The sequence below is a fragment of the Heterodontus francisci genome, chromosome 2 (assembly GCF_036365525.1).
Source record: "Heterodontus francisci isolate sHetFra1 chromosome 2, sHetFra1.hap1, whole genome shotgun sequence".
Lineage (NCBI taxonomy): Eukaryota > Metazoa > Chordata > Chondrichthyes > Heterodontiformes > Heterodontidae > Heterodontus > Heterodontus francisci.
Window position 1 is genome coordinate 193,657,308 of NC_090372.1, and position 13,875 is coordinate 193,671,182.

A 13,875-nucleotide genomic window follows, 5' to 3' on the forward strand; every position below is an offset into this window, starting at 1 on the left:
AGATCCTAAGTTTGGACAGAGCATTCATGATTAGTTATGATTGCATGTAAAACAAGTGGAAGCATATTTATGTATTTGAAACTGGGGAACCTAATAATTTTGAGTCATTTAGTTGTTCAGTAAAGATACCCATATTGTACACCTAAGCAATTATAAATTTGTATGTGGAGATGAGCTGAAAATTTAGGATTCCATCTCCTTCTCAAGATGGAAAGAATTAAATATATAGAAGTGACATCATAGAAATGGGATATTCAGCCTAACATACTGACGTTTTGGCATTTACTCTCACATAGTTCCTTATCAGTTCTCAAATGTCCTGAAGCATTTCACTTACATTGATTTCCTTTGAAATGCAGTGACCATTATATGGGAAAATGTGATGGCCGTTTGTAAACAGCAAAATTCCACAAATAGTAATAAGATGAATCTTTTGCGTGTTAGTCGCTAAATTAATGTTTGCTAGGACACCAGGGGAATAGCATTTTCTTTGAATAGTGCCACAGAATCTTTAGAGATCAGCAGGATGGGCAAATGGACTTTTCTTTAAAACCTCAAACCCATAGCTTTCTCACTCGGTGTGTGTTACCAAATGAACCTAGCTTTTGTTTAATGTTACTATCTAATATCAGCAGTTAAATATTAACACAATGTACAATAATCCCTTTGATTCTACTTTATTGTAGAAATGCATGCTAATCTGCTTTTAGTTGCTCTAACTGTATATATTAATGGATATGTATATTCGCTTAGATCTAATTTTTCTCCCAGGAAAATTTAGAACAGGAAATACTAGATTAGAATAGAGTCAATTTTAGTGATTTGAGAAGGGATCTAGTGCAGGTGGACTGGAAACAAAGATTGGCCAGGAAAATAGTAAATGAGGAATTTTGCTGTCTACAAATGGCCATCATATTTTCCTAAATAACGGTCACTGCATTCGTGTTGGAGATATTGGATTTGTACCTGAACTTATACTCCCATAAGGAGAAAAGCTAGGACATCCAAAGTTAGAGCCTCCTGGATGACAAAGAAAATTGAGCTTAAAGTAAAACAGAAAAGGAAGATGTGTGAAAGATGTCGGGTATAGAAAACAATCAAAACCCAGGCAGAATACAGTATGTGCAGGAAAATTGGAAAAGGGCAAAGAGAAAGCATGAAAAAAGATTGGTGGGTAGCATAAAAGGGAACCAAAAATCTTTTATAAAATAAATCTTTTATTAAAAATAGTAAAAAGGTAGTTAAAGGAATGGTGGGGCTGATTTAGGGCCAAAACAGGAAATCATCTTGAGGAGGCAGACTGGGGTACTGAAGAAGTACTTTACACCTGTGTTCAAAAGAAATGGATTACGTTAATGACACAGTAGAGGGTGTAGAGCTATTGGATTGGCTAAAAATAGATAGAAAGTAGGTGATAAGTAGGTAGGCATCACAAAAAGTTAACAAGTCACCCAGTCCAGATGGGATGAATCCTAGGTTGCTAAGGGTGGAGATATCACAATCTTTTAATCCTCCTTGGATTTAGAAGTGGTGCCAGAGGACTGAAAGATTGCATGTTACACCTCTGTTCATAAAAAGGGGAGAAGGGATAAACCTGGTAACTACAGGCCTATCAGTCTAACGTCAGTGATGGGAGAACTACTAGAAACCATTGTCAAAGACAAAATTAGTTGTTGTTCGGAGAAGCATGGGTTAATCAGGGACAGCCAACGTGGATTTGTTGAAAGCAAATTGTGTCTGACTAACTTGAGTTCCTTGTTGAAGTAACAGGGAGGGTTGATGAAGGTAGTGCAGTAGATGTGTATATATGGATTTTCAGAAGACATTTTATAAAGTCGCACATTACAGACTTATTTGGAAAATAGAAGTACGTGGTATTAAATGGATGATGGTAACTTGGGTATGTAAGTGATGGGAGGCAGGGAGTACTGATAAATGGATGTATTTCTGACTGGTGAGAAGCATGCAGTGGGGTACCTCAGAGGTTGGTATGAGATACGCTATTTTTCTTCTTCTATGTAAATGACCTGGACTTGGCTGTAGGAAGTACAATTTTGAACTTTTTGGATGATGCAAAGCTTGACAGCGCAGAAAATACTGAGCAAGATAGTAACAGACTTCAGGAGGACATGTGGCAGATGTAATGAAATTATGGACTTTGGGAGAAACAATATGGAGAGGCAGTACAATCTAGATGGTACTATTTTGAAGGAGAGTGCAAGACTGGAGAGACCTGGGGGTACATATTCACAAATGTTTGAAGTGGAAGGGCAAGTTGATAAGGTGGTTAAAAAAGCATGTGGGATACTTGGCTTTGTAAATAGGGCAGTGAATACAAAAACAAGCCATTACAAATTTCTGGTTCGTTCTCAGCTGGAAAATTGTATCCAATTCTGAGCACCACATTTTAGGAAGGATGTCAAGGCTTTGGAGAGAGTACAGAGGAGATTTACCAGGATAATCCCAGCGATGCGGGAGTTCAGTTATATGCCGAGATTGGAGAAGTTGGAATTGTTCTCCTGAAAGCAGAAAAGGTTAAGGGGGGACCTAATAGAGGTATTCAAAATATTGAGGGTGTCTGTTAGAGCAAGTAGTGATAAAGTTTTCCTCTGCAAGTGGGTTGGTAACCGGAGGTCATAAGTCTGAAATAATTGACAAAAAAAGTAGAGAGTAAATGTGGAATCAGATTTCATAGGAACATTTTAAAAGGCAATTGGACATGTACTTGAAGAGGACTACTTTGCAGGATTATTGAGAAAAAGCTGGGACTTGTGACTAAATCGGAGAGCTTTCAAAGAACAGGCACAGGTACAATGGCCTGATTGGCTGCCTTCTGTGCTGTAAAATTCTTTGGTTCTTCTATGATTGCTGAAAAATTTAAATAATCCAATTGAGGCTACAGATTACCTCATTCATTTTGAAATTCTGCTATATTTTTTAATGAACCCGGATATATCTTTTTTCCATAATATATATTTACAGCTAGTGTGAACTTCATGAAACTGGTTTTGTTCAATTTTAGGCCCTGCTTTTTTCTGACAGTGCTAATCACTCAGTGCACTCCTTCATATGTGATGGAGCATACTCTAAAGGATTATTGATACAAACACAGAACACGAACCGATCAGTGATCTGTCTGTATCTTGGTACCTATACCCAAGCAATAATGTTCAGTGTATGTAAAAACAGATTCTGCAAGTTGTAAATTGCCATTGAGTTAAATGTTTGTCCCAGGTACTGGATTCAGTCCTCTAACTTTCACAAGATAGATACATTTCAGGAAGTCTGTTTTGCCCATTGTTGCTCACCTATTCAGAATTTTGTTTTAAAACTGAACACATTTCCTCAATATCATATTACTGTTTTAATCATAAAAGTTACAAAACAGAAGGGTGCCACTTCACCCATTTTGACAGTGCTGGTGCTCTCTCTTCAAATGGAGCTACTAATTTTTTTTCCATCTTTTTTGCTCGTTCTTAGTTTATAATCTTTCTCAAATTCTAATCTAGTTGCATTTCAATTCATAATACAGTATTGGCCTCATGAAAAACTTGTAGAAAAGCATTCCATATTTTAATAACACTCTCGTATGAAACTATTCTGCTAACTTGCCATGACATTCTTTGATGATGATCTTGATTCTTACGCACTCTTGTGACTCGTTCACCAATCATTGGAAGCACTCTTTCACTATTTGTCTTTTTCGAATCTTTCATAATGTTGAAAACATCTTTCTGACCCTCTTTTAACCTTCCCGGTTCTGGTGTAAAAAATTGTTACTGAATCTAAGGTTTCCATTTCATACTTGGAAGACCATATTTTGTATAATGTCTGGGACTCTTAGCCTTTGCTCACTTCCTTCCAATGAGATGAATGGGACATAGTGACCATCAGGCATACAGAATATATGTATAAAATCAACCTATATTTCTTAAATATCAGGAACGTTGTCATGTTGGTGGTGCTTGACACACAGTCTTGGGGAGTTGGTGGTAACATTAAGTCACCTTTGCTGGATTTTCTTAGACCATGAGCCAGAAAGTGACAGTGAAAAGCAAGCCTTTCCAACCACTTTGCGAAACAAATCTGGCAAGTTTACTTTGGGTTACCACAGCTGTGAGCAACCCATAGGGTGGGAGCCATTGGCGATTAACTTATAGTAGAACATGTAATGGCAGCAAGAACTTTGTTTTAATGCAAACTAATGAACATCAAAACAAACCTTATGTTCCTTCCCTCACCCACTCCTCATTGTCCACATACCCTCTGCCCTTATTTTTTCAGACGGCAGCCGCTGGTGATGATTCTGCTATTCGCATTTACACCTCGTCTAGACCAATCTTTTTCTTTATTTATCACAGTACAATTTCTTTTTCAAAGTGATTATCGACATCACAGCCGGCAACTGAGGTCATCAGACTGCGCCACAGATTGGCTCATACTTTGCGCATGCGCTGCGTTCCGCATTACCAGGACTGGTTGGTGCATGCGCAAATTATGTCATCGAGTAACACGTGCAGAGAACGGGGGATGGGGGAAACGGGGAGAGCGCGGCCGAAGACCTCGGTGATGGTGGGTGCGCTCTCTTCCCCCACTCTGGCCCGCCCGCTTGCTCCCCCCCAGCCGGCCTGCTCGCTCTCTCCACCCCCCGGCCCGCTCTGTCTCTCTATCTGGCCATTGTGTGCTTAGGTTGCCTTCATGTGATTATTTGAGCAGCACCATCTTTAGTCCTGGCAGCTGCTGACGTTGCAGACTGTGATGTTTTAGTGGCACATGCTGCATTTGCGCATGTGCCACTGCAGCACCACCTAGTGGTAGCATTGTCAGCAAACGCGGCCTTTCTTTTTGCCTTGCACACCATCATCCCTTTTGCCATTTAATCACACAACTTTCACTGTATCACAGACCTTCCCTTTTGTTCTTTTCCCCTCCCCCTCTTTCCTGCTTCTGTACTTGCTTAAAACTTCTTACATCTCTATTGTTTTTTCCAGAGCTGACAAAAGGTCATCAACCTGAAACATTAACTCTGTTTCTCGTTTCACAAATGCTGCCTGGCTTGCTGAAGATATTTCTACATTTTTATTTCTATTTCTGGCTGGACTTTTTTTTTAAATCACCAAAGCGGGTCAGAGAGAAATTTCTCAGATCTTATTTCCACCAAAATTAGCCTGAGTTTTTAATCTGGTTTGTCACCTCTCTCAGGAGACCACATGGTTTTGGGGGGGTGAAGTGTAAATACTGTAAAGCACAAGGCATCACAATTGTGTGGGACAGTCTGGATAGACCAGAGCGTCATTCCTTATCTGTCATTGTTCACATGTTCATAAATACACCATTTCCTAGTATACTAAACCATACAGACCAGAATGTTTCAATTTAACTATCTTTCTGTGCTGAATTAGCTGACGCCAGCTACAGCAGAAGACATTAGTTGCCTCAGCATCTCACAAGGAATAAAAGAGTTAACTCATAATCTCTATCCAAAAACCCCTATTAAAGTCCAGGAGTGTGGAAGTTGAACAAGAACACGATCCAGCCCATCAACAATGCCTTCCATAGTTGGATAGTCCTTCAACAATCATTGACTAGGTGCACACATGAAAAACAGTCATTTGAGAAAATGTACCAGCTTGCTCCTGACATCTGAGGAACTGTAACTCCTGAAGATTTAACATCTTCTGGACAAACAGGAAGAGGTTTTAAGTAAGTACAGAAGCAGGAAAGAGGGGGAAGGGAAAAGAACAAAAGGGGAGGTCTGTGATGCAGTGAAAGTTGTGTGATTAAATGGCAAAAGGGATGATGGTGTGCAAGGCAAAAAGAAATGGTATTGTGATAAATAAAGAAAAAGATTAGTCTAGACGAGGTGTAAATGCGAATAGCAGAATCATCACCCGCAGCTGCCGTCCGAAAAAATAGGGGCGGTAGGTACTCAATGTTTAGTTCAAAGGGCTGTAAAGTGCCAGAAACAGGTCCAGCTCTTGCTTGAAAGAATTCAATGAATTGGCAGCCTGTTCGAGAGGTGCACTATTGTCTGGGAAAATAACCACCTCCTGACATCTAACCTATTATCTGGTATTACAAAACTTGAAATTGGGATCCATGGTCTTCCCTAATGTATTTAATAGGAACAAACTTTCAGCTCTTGAACAATGTATTCCCTTCATCAGCATCTTAGAAACCCCAAGAAATCACTTCCAAGTCTCGCTTGTAGCGTTCTCTTTTAGCCTATCTTTATAACTACGATGCTTCGAACTGTGAATTAATCTAGTGGCTCTCCGGCGTACCCTTTCCAAAACTTCAATATCACCATCAGGGGACCAAAACTGGACAGAAAATTCTAGCTGAGCCCTGATGAAGTCTGTACAAGCACAAAATAGTATGTTTTGTCTTATAGTGAATTGTCCTATATGGATACCCCAACACCATGTTGCTTCAGCTATCACTTTACGGCATTGTTCATGAACCTTTGAAAACGTATGCACGACGAGAATGCCCAAACCTTTTTCTCCAGCTACTTTAATACACCGTGAAGGCTATATGTATTCTCCCTATGCACATGCATAACACTACTTTTCCCAGGTTAAATTTTGTTTGCCAGCCATGAGCCCTACTAGTGCATGATATTTCCTCCAAATAATTATAGCTTGGCTTTGTAAATTATAAATTTGTGGATCTTCTGACTTTACATTAAGGTCACATGTTTTAAAAGGGAATTGTAATTCATGTGAATTGTTGCCCGTTTCTTGGTATGGAATAGGTCTCGTTCCTTCCAAGTTATTTCCAGTATTTTTTGGATTCTTGCTTCAATGGAACAAGCTGCTCAAAGTCATTTGAAAATGCGAATGAGCTTTGATTGAATCACAGGATGTAAATACTTAGCATCAATTGTGCAAGTTCATGGACAAGTTTGACTTAATTAGAAAGGCATTTCTGTGTAAGTATTTTAATGAGGTCAAAAGTAATTGATTTCAGACTCCCTGGCCAGAATTTAATGCCCCCTGTCCCTGTTGCTATTTTACCAATGGCGAACAAGGTGACAAATTGCCTGCTTGCCCTTAGGCGAATTGAGGCCCTTAAGTGGCCAATTAATTGCTGCTTAAGGGCCTTCTCCCGCTGCCTGTGGTAAAATACCAGCGGCAAACAGGCATTTCGGCATTTGAGGAGGCCGCCTAGTACATGGCAGTCTCCTTGCAGGCTTGGGGAGGTGGGGGTGCCTCCAGATTGGGCACTGTGTGCCCCATGGAGGGCCCCCCCAACAGTACAGGTTGCCCCTGCTAAAACAGACCCCCGCCTTACTGTCTTTACGCCCCCCCCCCCTCATCCCTCTTGCCAGGGCATAGCCAATTGTCCCCAGAGATGCTCAATTCCCACTCATCTTTTTGGAGGTTGGCATCCATAATCCTCTTCTCGCTGGCTGCAGTCCCAGCAGTGGCCACCACTCCCAGTGGCGCTACTGGAACTGACGAGCTGCTTGCCCTCTCATTGGCTGGCAGCTCTTGGAGGAGGACTTCCTGACTTCGAGGGGTGGAATACCCGACTGAAGCCAATTAATGACCTGAGCCACACAAAATAGCAGAGTGGTTTCCAGGGCTGGCGGAGGCGGGCTCCACCCTAGCTTTCCAGCCAGTGGGCGGGCCACCGGCTCACCATTAAATTCCAGCCCCTGATTCTATTTGAGTATGACCAGTATAGCAACCTCTATGACTGGTCTAGTTCCAATAAGATTAATATAAAATTTGTTCGAAGGGTTTCATGGTGAGAACAGTAATGTTGATTAAGATGATTTTTACGGTTCTGCACCATGTGCATTTTCTCTGAAAAGAGCAGTTGTTTCCCTGAAAAAAGTAGTTCTTGGAAGAACTGGCAGGCCTCAGCTCTGATATGTCAGTGACATCTCTGCCATAGGAGAGCATGATAGGACAGATCATCAGTTATTTTTTACAAAATCTTAATAATCAATATCCAAAGATCAGTTTCACCATGGAGACGGAGCTGAACTACCGTTACTTTTATCAACCCTTCACTCTTCAATCAGCCGACAACACCCTCATCAGAAGAGCGTACTCCATTAGCCATAAGAAAAACTTACACCAGGAACTGTGCCATATCGTGTTTACACTTCAACTCAACAGATTTCCTTCCCATAAGATCAACACACATCCACCTGTTACACGTACTGCAACAACTTCCCTCAACCAAGGTAAGAGTCAGCCTCCTATACATCGCACAGACTACAATGCATACTCAAATCAGTGGATGTAGAAGTCTGACATAAGTCATCCAAGAAGCTCCACTCCATCCTTCATACCTACAAAGACAAGAAACCATCTCACAACAAACCAGGAATTTACAGCATACCATGCTACTGTGGACTCAACTACATTGGAGAAACAGGCCGCAGCCTGCATACTAAACTCAAGGAACGCAAAGCCAGCTCTAAACACAGTGAATGGGACAAGTCAGCCACTATCAAGCATGCTCAACTCAATAACCACTGCATCGAATGGTCCAATTCCAAACTGAATCTCGTCCATTATGCACTGGCATATAAGATTTGCCAGGGAGGCTATGAAGATCTGTCAACACAACAGTGTCCCCCTAAGACGGTGGCCTGCTCATCAGTGATATCTGACTACTCCTACTCAAGAAACGCATCACTACCTGCTCTGCAGCCAACAAGAACAATAGTATATATTGACTTATCACAAAACACAATAGCAGACCAATGAGCAGTAAGAACAATAGCATGTACCGACCTCAGAATCACAGAATCGTTACAGTGCAGAAGGAGGCCATTCGGCCCATCGTATCTGCACTGGCTTTCTGAAAGAGCAATTCTCTCAGTTCCATTCCCCCACCTTTTCCCCATAACCCTGCACATGCTTTTACGGAACATAATTAGCTGACCAATGGCAGCAAGAACATGTAATGACCTATCAACAGTAAGATCCCGCCCATACTCCCATTTTCCACCACATATAAGCCCACTGTTTCCACCTGTGGCAGTTATTTCTCCAGACAACAGGCAGAGTATATGCTGCCCAAAGCTTTGAGGCCTGCTAGTTCTTCTAGGAATTCCTTTTTTTAAGGAAACAAATGCTCTTTTAGAGCAAATTCACATTGTGTAAAATCATCCAGCTCAAGTTTCATTTAGTTAAGCGAATTTAGTTAAGTGCAATGATTGTTGTGGACAGTACTTATAGTTAAAGTACTGTGGATATTTTTGGGTTATAGTATGAGCTTTAGACTGTGAAAGAGCAAGTGACGAGGATCATAGAAGAAAATCTTGACCACAATACCAAGCATCTTGGTTGCTTTTTCTGTGATTTACCTTTTACACCTGTTATCACACTTAGCATCACATAACACCTACTGTTCCAGTGAATATCCCTTACAGATCACTAAAATTCTTTTCTGAGTATTTGTCATTTTTTCCCTTAGCTTCTGAAATTTCTAACATCCAAATTAAGCCTTCAAACAAAATTTAAACATTCAAAAACATTAGAGTTCACAACAATGTTATTGAATTATCAATTGATTTGTATTTTGTCTCTCCATTACATTTTGTACTTGAAGGTTTCAGTCCAAAAACCTGAGTGTAGACTAGTATCTTTGCCAAGAACTGTGATGCTGTGAACGGATTTTAAACTGTGTTCTGAGCAGGTCTGATATTTCTAGTAACGTTCTGTCAGATGTATTGATGGTATATGTTTCTTTAGGGCGGCACAGTGGCGCAGTGGTTAGCACTGCAGCCTCACAGCTGCAGGGACCCGGGTTCGATTCTGGGTACTGCCTGTGTGGAGTTTGCAAGTTCTCCCTGTGTCTGCGTGGGTTTTCTCCGGGTGCTCCGGTTTCCTCCCACAAGCCAAAAGACTTGCAGGTTGGTAGGTAAATTGGCCATTATAAATTGTCACTAGTATAGGTAGGTGGTAGGGAAATATAGGGACAGGTGGGGATGTTTGGTAGGAATATAGGATTAGTATAAATGGGTGGTTGATGGTCGGCACAGACTTGGTGGGCCGAAGGGCCTGTTTCAGTGCTGTATCTCTAATCTAATCTAATCTTTAGCTTCTAGCCATTTATGCTTGGTTCTTTTTCAAATTACTTGACGAAAAGCTTTATTCATGTAAAATTGTAATTTTTAAAAATTAAATGAGCTTTTGGTGCGTAGGAAAAGTGTCAGTGTACAGATTACACTACTGTTGTAGCTTTTGCTTTGCATTCATACGTTTAAAGTTTATGCAACTGAGGGAGGAGACTGAGAAAGGGGTGATACTGCCTTTCTTTATGCTGCCAGTTCAGTTTTGAAAAAGTTGAATTTTGAAGTTGACCAATTTTCTGACCTGTGAATTTTTGAAGGTTCTAATAGCTAACACTGACAGCAAAGTTGGAGCCTTTTCCTACCACAGTATTCAATGCCCTCCACCACATCCCACCCAAGAAGAAACAAGAATAAGAGAATTTTAAAAAAGGTTGAAGGAGAGAGAAACAAACAGCAATGTGAAACAGCAGAAACTGTTAAAAAGGAGACCATCTTCTTCTCCCAGATGTGTAATGTTACGAGAGATCAGTTAGTGAGAGTTGCATAAAATCAAAATACTGTGGATGCCGGAAATCTGAAATAAACACTGAAAGTGCTGGAAATACTCAGCAGGTCTGGCAGCATCTGTGGAGAGAAAAGCAGAGTTAATGTTTCACGCCTGTGACCTTTCATCAGAACTGGCAAAAATTAGAAATGTAATGGGCTTTGAGCAAAGTGAGATGGGAGAGGGGTGAAGAAGAACAAAAGGGAAGGTCTGTGATAGGGCAGAGGGCAGGAGAGATTAGCAACAGAGATGGCACAGATCAAAAGGCAAAAGAAGTGCTAATAGTTGTAGTAAAAGACAAAGCATTAATCCAGAGAGAGTGTTAATGACAGAATAATGAACAGCTCGATCCAAAAGCAAAAACATAAACAGGTTTAAGACAGGCACTTGGATTTAAAAAAAAATAATAATTTTTTTTAAAATTAAATGGCAGTCATGCTTTGAAATTGTTGAACTCAATGTTGAGTTCCGAAGGCTGTAGAAAACCCAATCAGAGAATGAAGTGCTGTTCTAAAACTTGACGTTGAGCTTCATTGGAACACTGTAGCAAGCCAAAGACAGTAATGTGGGCATGAGAGCAGGATGATGAATTAAAATGACAGGCGAGCAGAAGCTCAGGGTCTTGCTTGCGAACTAAGCGGAGGTATTCTGCAAAGCGGTCACCCAATCTGCATTTGGTCTCCTCAATGTAGAGGGTACCGCATTGTGAGCAGCGAATACAGTACAATAAATTGAAAGAAGTACAGGTAAATTGTAGGCGAGGTAGCTGTGGGAATTGGTGGGCTTATGATGAATATTATTGGACAGCCTATCCCCAGAGATGGAGACAGAGAAGTCGAGGAAGGGAAGGAAAGTGTCGGAGATGGACCATGTGAAGATGAGAGAAGGGTGGAAATTGGACGCAAAGTTGATGAAGTTTTTCAGTTCGGGGGCTGGAGCAGGAAACAACTCTTTTCCAGTACGTTGATGACTGTGAGTGTGCCATTTCCTGCTATCTCAACTACACTTCCTCATGCCCTGCCTCCTGTAAGGACTCCATTCCATTCTCCCAGTTTTTCTCTCTTCGACGCGTCTGTTCTGATGATGCAAACTTCCACAACAGCGCTTCTGATATGTCTTCCTTTTTCCAGAACCAAGGAGTCCTCCCCCCACTGTGGTTGACAGGGCCCTCGACCATAGAACATAGAACATAGAACAGTACAGCACAGTACAGGCCCTTCGGCCCACTATGTTGTTCCGAACCTTTAACCTACTCTAAGATCAAACTAACTACCCACCCTTCATTCTACTATCATCCATGTACCTATTCAAGAGTCGCTTAAATGCCCCTAACGTATCTGCTTCTACTGGCAGCGCATTCCACGCACCCACCACTCTCTGTGTAAAGAACCTACCTCTGACATCTCCCCGAAACCTTCCTCCAATCACCTTAAAATTATGCCCCCTGGTGATAGCCCTTTCCACCCTGGGAAAAAGTCTCTGACTATCCACTCTATCTATGCCTCTCATCATCTTGTACCCCTCTATCAATTCACCTCTCATCCTTCTTCGCTCCAATGAGTAAAGCCCTAGCTCCCTCAATCTTTCTTCGTAGGACATGCCCTCCAGTCCAGGCAGCATCCTGGTAAATCTCCTCTGCACCCTCTCTAAAGCTTCCACATCCTTCCTATAATGAGGCGACCAGAACTGAACGCAATATTCCAAGTGTGGTCGAACCAGGGCCTTATAGAGCTGCAGCATAACCTTGCGGCTCTTAAAATCAATCCCCCTGTTAATGAAAGCCAACACACCATACGCCTTCTTAACAACCCTATCAACTTGGGTGGCAACTTTGAGCGATCTATGAACATGGACCCCAAGATCCCTCTGTTCCTCCACACTACCAAGAATCCTGTCTTTAAGCCTGTATTCCGCATTCAAATTCGACCTTCCAAAATGAATCACTTCACACTTTTCCAGGTTGAACTCCATCTGCCACTTCTCAGCCCAGCTCTGCATCCTGTCAATGTCCCGTTGCAACCTACAACAGCCTTCCACACTATCCACAACTCCAGCAACCTTCGTGTCATCGGCAAACTTGCTAACCCAGCCTTCCACATCCTCATCCAAGTCATTTATAAAAATCACAAAGAGCAGAGGTCCCAGAACAGATCTTTGTGGAACACCACTGGTCACCGAGCTCCATGCTGAATACTTTCCATCTACTACCACCCTCTGACTTCTATGGGCCAGCCAATTTTGTATCCAGACATCCAACTTTCCCTGAATCCCATGCCTCCTTACTTTCTGAATGAGCCTACCATGGGGAACCTTATCAAACGCCTTGCTAAAATCCATATACACCACATCCACTGCTCTTCCTTCATCAATGTGTTTTGTCACATCTTCAAAGAATTCAATAAGGCTTGTGAGGCATGACCTGCCCCTCACAAAGCCATGCTGACTGTCTCTAATCAAACCATGCTTTTCCAAATAATCATAAATCCTATCTCTCAGAATCCTCTCCAATAATTTGCCCACTACCGACGTAAGACTGATTGGTCTATAATTCCCAGGGTTATCCCTATTCCCTTTCTTGAACAAGGGAACAACATTTGCCACCCACCAATCATCCGGTACTACTCCAGTGGACAGTGAAGACGCAAAGATCATCGCCAAAGGCGCAGCAATCTCTTCCCTCGCTTCCCGTAATATCCTTGGGTATATCCCGTCTGGCCCCGGGGACTTATCTGTCCTCATATCATTCAAAATTTCCAGCACATCCTCCCTCTTAACCTCAACCTGTTCGAGCATATCAGCCTGATCCACGCTTGTCCAACTTATTTCACGCACTTATGCTCCCGCCACTTCCCCTTCCTATCAGAACCACAAAAGCGTTCCCCTTGTCCTCCCTTTCCACCCCACTCCATATCCAAAGTATCATTCTCCACCATTTCCACCACCTCCAGCGTGATGCTACCACCAAACACACCTTCCCCTCCCCTCCCCTGTCAGCATTCTGAAGGGACCGTTCCCTCCTCGACACTCTGGCCAACTCCTCCATCACCCCAACACCTCGTCCCCTTCCCACAGTTTCTTCCCATGCAATCACAGGAAGTGTAATAGCTGCCCTTTTACCTCCTCTCGCCTCACCATTCAAGGTCCCTTATACCAATTCGAAATGAAGCAGTGAGTTACTTGTACTTCTTTCAATTTAGTATACTGTATTCGCTGTTCACAATGTGGTATCTTCTACATTGGAGAGACCAAACGCAGGTTGGATGACCGCTTTGCAGAACACCTCTGCTCA

At 42.0% G+C, this 13,875-nt stretch overlaps 1 protein-coding gene across 2 annotated transcripts in view; it reads left to right on the top strand.

Moving 5' to 3' along the window:
- Positions 1-13,875, top strand: part of LOC137349681 (extended synaptotagmin-2-like) — a 276,064-nt gene that overhangs the window by 122,904 nt on the left and 139,285 nt on the right. The window lies entirely within an intron of this gene.